The sequence below is a fragment of the Pezoporus wallicus genome, unplaced genomic scaffold, assembly GCF_028554395.1.
Source record: "Pezoporus wallicus isolate ANWC-B61680 ecotype Strahan unplaced genomic scaffold, APGP_CSIRO_Pwel_v1 scaffold_6362, whole genome shotgun sequence".
NCBI lineage: Eukaryota > Metazoa > Chordata > Aves > Psittaciformes > Psittacidae > Pezoporus > Pezoporus wallicus.
The window spans coordinates 6,663,678-6,670,926 of record NW_026637663.1 but is presented as its reverse complement, the minus strand read 5'-3'; the positions used below and the strand labels follow the sequence as shown (position 1 = coordinate 6,670,926).

The following is a 7,249-nucleotide window of genomic DNA, read 5'->3' as shown; positions in this document are numbered from 1 at the left end:
CTCCCTAATTACTCATGTCAGGGAGATATGAGGCAGGGCCTGGAAGCCAGGGCCTGTCCCACCACCCCAGCCAGCAGCAGGGCAGCCAGGGGCACTGGCATAGCCCCAGCCCTGTGTGTCAGACACCTCCACAGAGAAGGTGATGGGCTGAGGATGGGCTATAACATGCACTCATATATGGGTCCAACTTGGCAGGGCCTGTGGCCAGACAAGGCAGGCTGCGAGGAGCTGGTGACCAACCTGCTTCAGCATTGCTGAGGCAGGGACTGATGGCCCCAGGGACTAACACGGGGTCTTGGGCCATGGCCAGGGTGAGGGGAGCCCTGAGGGGCTCCTGGTTTCTCAGCTTTGTTAATTACACTTTTGATTGCAGGTTGTTGAATTTTAATCTTAGTCAGGTGTGAGAGTCCTGCAAATATATCTGTCTGGGAACATGGCAGAGGATCCGCTCTTCCAAAGAACTGAATTCCCTTTGCAGACAGACTCAGCACTTTCTTATCTTTTCTGTATTTCAAGAGTGGTTGTGACAAGAGGTCATGCAGCATGTTCCGGCAGCAAGAACATCTACACCAGCAAGAAGGCTGTGGAAATCATACCTAGGTAGCATAAATGGATGCAGCTTTAATAGTTCAGCAACAGGGTCATCAAGGGGCATCTTTCCCCTGATCCTTCCATTCAGAAGTAGTAGTTTTCCCCATTTGCCACTTACCTAACTGTTCCCAGGGAGGCCAATGGGAGCAAACACTCCAGAAAACATATAGCTGTTCATTACTTAAGAATTCATGGCAGTAAGAGATTGAGAAGTTCCACCCTGCATCAAAGGAAGGAGTTTGCCAACATGTCAAAAGCCTTTCTGACCTCGCTGCACAATGTCAATACCAGGGTAGCCATGGTAAATCTAAACCCAGTACACAGACATTCTGGGGGCTCAGACCCACAATGAAACTGCATCAAGCCCATTGTGTGCCAGGAGAAGGAGCCCTGTGTTGGTCCCTCTGCTTCACCGTTGAGCACCTCAGGAGCCTCATTCACCATCTGAAGCAGCACAGGGACACCACCAGACTGGTGCCATGATGCGTGTGTAATGTGTCCCTCCTGGAAGGGTGCCAGGCAGTCACTTGAGGCATTCACACATTTTTTTGGTTGCATCAAGCAAAGCACATCCTTAAGAATTACAACCCAAATACTTGGAGATTCCAGGTAGATCTCTGAGGGGTTTCTCTCTTTTCTCATGGAAAGGAAACATGGGGACAGTCCACCTTTGGAGAATCATCTTTGGATCATGACTTGCTGTCATCTTTGGATCATGACTTGCTGTCATGCATCTCATCTGCTCATTTTCAAGCCTTGCAGTACACATCATATTTCAACCTTGCTGCCAGCTTTGCTCCTCCCTAAAGAATCTTCAGATTTTTTGGCCCATTTCTTCATTCTGAGCTTTAGAGGAGAGGTCTCTCCAGTTTCCAACAACCCCTGCGTACAACAAGAAGTACTGAAAACTGAGGGCAGTCACTCCTAAGAGAAAATAATACCTAGGCAGCAATGGTGCAGAATCATTGCCCACATGAGGCGGGAAGGATCTAATCTATGCCTCAGAGAGGTCTGATTGCCTGGGAGAGGCAACATAGCATAGATGAGAAGTAAAAACTGCAGGCAGGCCTCAGGGAACATTGCTGGTGGGCTGCCTCATGCCTTCCCTTCCTATAGGGGGTTTCCAATGTCTCCCTCTGAAGGGGGAAGCTATTTAGGGTTGTGTGGTAGATGGTAGAGTCTTCCTTCAAGGAGTGGTGAAGAAAAGGGATTAAAGCAAGCCCGTGCTCACAGTAGTAAGAAACTCAAGACTCTTGATGATATGGGGAGAAGCTGGGCTGCCAGAACACTGACCCTGGCTCCAGGTCTGACCATCTCTGGGACCACCACTAACACATCAAGTAAGAGTTAACCATATCAAGACTGTTCGTTAGCTGTCATAGAGTACATAACAAGAAGGTGCCTGTGAGGCCAGCTCAGTAGTCAGCAATGTATTTCCTAGAGGTTCAAGAGCCACTTGCCCCATTAGCACACCTCTTCCCGAAGGGGAAGTTCATGAAGTGATACATACAGCCTGGAACTATGATCCAGGATCAGCCTCATCATTTTACCACCAGGCAGCAGCCACACCACAACCTCGCTGTAAAGAATAACCATCCAGCCTAAGCAGATCTGATGTATAATTGTTAGCGTAACCTACGCCAGTGTTTGCTCCACTTTCACACCTCACTTGCCTAACTAAATAGGAGTGCCACAGGGAAATAGAGCAACATGGAAGCAATGGCTGAAGACCTTAAGCCTGGCACTGTGGCATATTTTCACACAGTCTCCAAATCCCACCAATTGCAGGAGCTTTTTATACAGGATGCAACAGGGGAGAATGCACCCACACCTTTCCTTCCTAGACAGCCCAGCGACCATGGCTAAGTGAGGAAACCTATTGAGAATTCTTCCTGTGGTTCTACTCTAAAAGGTTAAGTCTCCATTTGCAGAGACCTACCCTTCTAGAAGAGGATATCCCCAGACTTTCCATGCATTTCCTTGGATTTTTCTTTCATAGCTTGGAAACCAGTTTTCTTGGCAATTCTGTGAAAATCTGCCTCACACAGGGAGAATCCAAAGAAGGCAGAAATCTTTATAATTCCCAGCACCTGGTCCTGGCCAAAGGAACATAGCAGAGATGAAACCAAAATACTTGACCCTGTGGCTGTGGCATGAAACCAGCAGCAGGCGGGAAGCCTAGCAGAGGAGGTTGTCTCCCACACTGTCACCAAGGGATTCTAGGAGCTCTGTCAGAGAGGGAACCCAAACATGGTGGCCTCAGCTTCAAGGTCTTTTCGTTTCTCCCAAAAGCAACTGTGCCTGTGCCAGATATGACTCCTTCCATAAAGGGGCAAGTCTATCCTCCTCCTAACCCCCATGAGCCTCCCCTAGATATAAACAAGTAGCTCAGAAAGTCTGAAGGGGCAGACAGGATTGATCCAAGTGTTTCTTTTTCCCTACAGTCATACGTATCAGGAGGGGTGCACAGTGCACTCATCAAGGAAGAGCTGGGTGAGATGCTGCACCTCTTTGAGTTCCTTGCAGCTTATCATCATGATCCTCTCGTGGTCAATGTATTTGTTCCGTTCCACTAAATGGTCAAAATAGGATCCTCAGGTCACTGCAGACAAAGGGACAAAGCTGTGTAGAGTATTCCTCAAAACAGGCCCTTATCGAATCAGAGGAGTCAGCCTAGACAGCTCTCTAAGTGTGACATCAGGATGATGACGTGACGAGCTCAACATGTCTGTTCTTTGGCTGAGGTCAGCACAGGATCCCCCAGCTCTGACCACTAGGTAGCACCGAACCACAAGCTTTGGTGTGGGAATGGAACTCAGGCTAAAGCTTTCTAGTGGTATCTTCCCGTTCTGAATTAGAGACAAAAGAAACTCTGATTCTCTGTTACTCCCTGATTCTGCCATAACATGGGCCTTTCTGCCTGTCCTCAGAATGCCTTGAAAGGTATGTTGGAGAAAGATTGTCACGCACAGCGTCCTGTGTAGGCCCCTCATGTAAGGAGGAGTGCCAGAGGATGCAGGACAAATTATATTTTCCCTTCATGAAGGCTGCAAAGTACTCATCCCAGGAGATAAAGGACAGCATCACTAGCATGTTGTTGTAGAAGCGCTAATAGGAGACATCTGTGTCTTTGGGGTTCCGAAGTAACACAAGAATCTAGAGGAAGAAAGCACATAATGTGGTTATAATTTAGTGACTGACAAAAATGTCATCTTTTCAACACATCACACAGAATCAAAGAATCATAGAATTGTTTAGATTTGAAAAACCCTTTGAGATCATCAAGTCCAATCCCAAGTCTAGCACTGTCAAGTCTACCACTAAACCATGTCCCTAACCCCCACTTCTACACAACTTTTAAATACCTCCAGGGATGATGCCACAACCACTTCCCTGGCAGACTGTGCTAGTGCTTGACAACCCTTCTGGTGAAGAAATGCATCCTAAAATCTAATCTAGAACCCTTGGTGCAACTTGAGGCCATTTCTTCTTGTCCTATTGCTTGTTACATGAGAAAAGAAACTGACACCCAGCTCACTCCATCCTCCTTTCAAGTAGCTGTAGAGAGCTGTAAGATCTCCCCTGAGCCTCCTTTTCTCCAGGCTAAACAATCCCAGATCCCTCAGTTGACCCTCGTAAAGCTTTTGCTCCAGGCCCTTTACCAGCTTTGTTGCCCTTCTCTGGACCCGCTCCAGCACCTCAATGTCTTTCTTGTAGTGAGGGGTCCAAAACTGAATATAGAATTCGAGGTGTGATGTCACCTGTGCTGAGTACAGGACAATCACATCCCTAATCCTTCTGGCAACACTATTTCTGTTACAAGCCAGGATGCTCTTGGCCTTCTTGGCCACCTCGACACAAGCTGGCTCATATTCAGGCAGCTGTTGACCAGCATTCCCAGGACCTTTTCTTCTGGGCGTCTTTCCAGGCACTCTTCCTCAAGCCTGTAGTGTTGCATGGAGTTGTGGTGACCCATGTGCAGGACCAGGCACTGGGCCTCATTGAAAATCATACAGTTGGCCTCAGCCCGTTGATGCAGCCTGTCCAGATCCCTCTGTAAAGCCTTCCTACCCTCTAGCAGATCAACACTTCTGCCCAACTTGGTGTTGTCTGCAAACTTTCTTGTCCCCTAACACACACCAGACCATACAATGCTGGTCTAATTCCTTTTCTTGAGTAAGAAATCAAAGCATTCACAGTCCACTTGCTGCTAATGTGAACTTCAGGCTGAAAGCAAGAAGCTTTTTAGTGATGCCCTTGAGACATACTTCTGAGATAGTTCCATTTCTGAGAAATGGGCTCATGGGCTACTGAACAGGAAAGCTACAATCAGGCTTGCATCTTTCTGCAGCAATTCCCATTAAAGACGATCTTAACCCCAGCCTGTAATGAGCTTTCCACAGGTACTGTTGTCTTGGAGGCAAGTTGAAGCAAAGAGAATAACTGCTTGCCTTTGCTGCATTTTCTGATGAAAACCTGTAAGCATCTTTCTGACAGAGATCAGAAGGGACAGTGACACTCAGCCCACCTCTTATGTTAGCAAAGCTGCTACTGAGAGAGGATGAGAGCCTCACCACAAGCACTCTGCCTCTTCAACTTTGGAAATGTGCCCATGCATTGACCAGCCCAGGTGAAAGTGCAGAAAACACATTTCACTCAGACACAGGAAAGCTAATTTGGAGTGAAAAAGCCTTTGCAGTGCAATGCAATGAGAAGACTCACCTTAGCCTTGCTTTGGAGCATGGATGGTGGAAGGTGATGAGGTGGCAGATGGATTTGTATAATTCTTCTTGAAGGCGGTTTGTTCATTCTCTTTAAAGCAAGTGGGAAGAAATGTAATAGGACAAAAGTAGCTTATTCAGTGACATGTGCCTTTTCAGGAATTATGGGTAATAAAAAAAGGTGAGCCCAAAGAAGTATCTTAACCCCTGGAAAACCCACAGGGATGCACTGGTGGTGTAGGCTTCTGTCAGCCTCTGCCACAGAGAACCATTTCACATGAGACAGGCTTCAGGACAGGGCATCCTGAAAAACGTCTTACTGATAAAAGCCACTGGGTCCAGTGATTATGAGGTGGATCATTGTAACTTGAAACCATATTTGCCTGTGCACAGCTCTACAGACTGCACACAAAGGGATAAGGATCAGTAATTCCTCATTTTCAGACGGAAAAAGGAAGCTTAGGTGAAGTGAAGACAGGTGGCCTGGGAAGAATACAGGAATATTGTTCAGCAAGCTAGGGATCGAGTCAGTAAAACTAAGGCCCAATTAGAATTAAGTCTGTCTAAGGATGTCAAAGTTAACAGGAAGGACTTCTATGGGTATATTGCAAACAAAAGACAGACTAGGGATATTGTGGGCCCTCTCCAGATGCTAATGGAGAGCTGGCTACCCTGGATTTGGAGAAGGCTGAGGTTCTCAACAACTTCTTTGCTTCAGTCTTCACTGGCAAATGCTCTGACCACACCATCCAATCTTGGAAGGCACAGGCAGGGACTGTAAGAAAGACAACCTTAAGCCCACTGTAGGAAGGGATCAGGTTGGAGATCATCTTAAGAATCTGAATGTGCACAAGTCCATGGGACCTGGTGAAATCCAACCGTGAGTCCTGAAGGAGCTGGCGAATGAAGTTGCTAAGACACTGTCCATTGTATTTGAAAAATCATGGCAGTCAGGTGAAGTTCCCAATGACTGGAAAAGGGTAATATAACCCCCACTTTCATGAAGGGGAAAATGAAAAACCTGGGAAACTACAGACCAGTCAGTCTCACCTCTGTGCCTGGCAAAATCTTGGAACAGATTCTCCTGGAAACCATGCTAAGGCACAAGGAAAACCTGGGGTTGGAACTAGATGATCTTTCTCAAAGCAGGGGGAAGACCTAACCTTCAAGTTTTGTGTCTCAAGGTTTTGTCCAGAAAAGTTTTAAAACTTTGAGGGTGGAAGTGGAAATTCACCACCCACTGGAAATCTCTTGCAGTGTTTTCCCACTGTAGTTTTGGGTTTGTTTGTTTATTTGTATTTTACTTCTATGTATTACTGCAGTGTAAAATGATGACACAATCTTCTGGATTTCAGAATTTTGTACTTTACTACTTATCAAGAAAACAACACTCACCGGTTTTAGGATAGCTTCCTAGAATCATGTCGTCTCTCTGGATTTCAAAAGATTTCAGAGCTTCCAAAGTTTCTGAACTAGTAAGTGTAGAAGTGTAGAATACCTCTATAGCAAACAGTATGCTTTCTGGGGGAACCTTTTCGCTCTGTGAAGCGAATAGTTGTCCACTATTTCAATGACTCTTCCCCTATTTCTGTTCATGTTTGTTTCCTTGTGGAGCTCTTTCCAAAGAAACAGATAGGCTGCTTTCCCAATGCAGAAAACATTTATGCAACGTATTAGCAAAGCAGGTAGGGTGTTTACTCAGGAATGAAAGTACAAGTCACTGATTAATTCTGTACTCTGTTGACTCCTTTTGAAATTACAGGACTGGAGGCTAACGATAGGGACATAAGGTCTTTGCTGCAGCCAGCTGCTGCTTGATTGGTTTTCACCCATTAAGTACTTGTGCCTCAGGTTTCTCTTTTCTACATGTAGTGTTTTACACTTACTTTTACTGAACTCCATGTTCACCACGAACAGATATTGGTTTAATTGTCCTC

At 46.1% G+C, this 7,249-nt stretch overlaps 1 pseudogene; it reads right to left on the bottom strand.

Moving 5' to 3' along the window:
* Nucleotides 1–1,340: 1,340 nt before the first annotated feature.
* LOC130598025 (sulfotransferase 6B1-like) lies at nt 1,341–6,908 on the bottom strand (annotated as a pseudogene).
* Nucleotides 6,909–7,249: the final 341 nt, after the last annotated feature.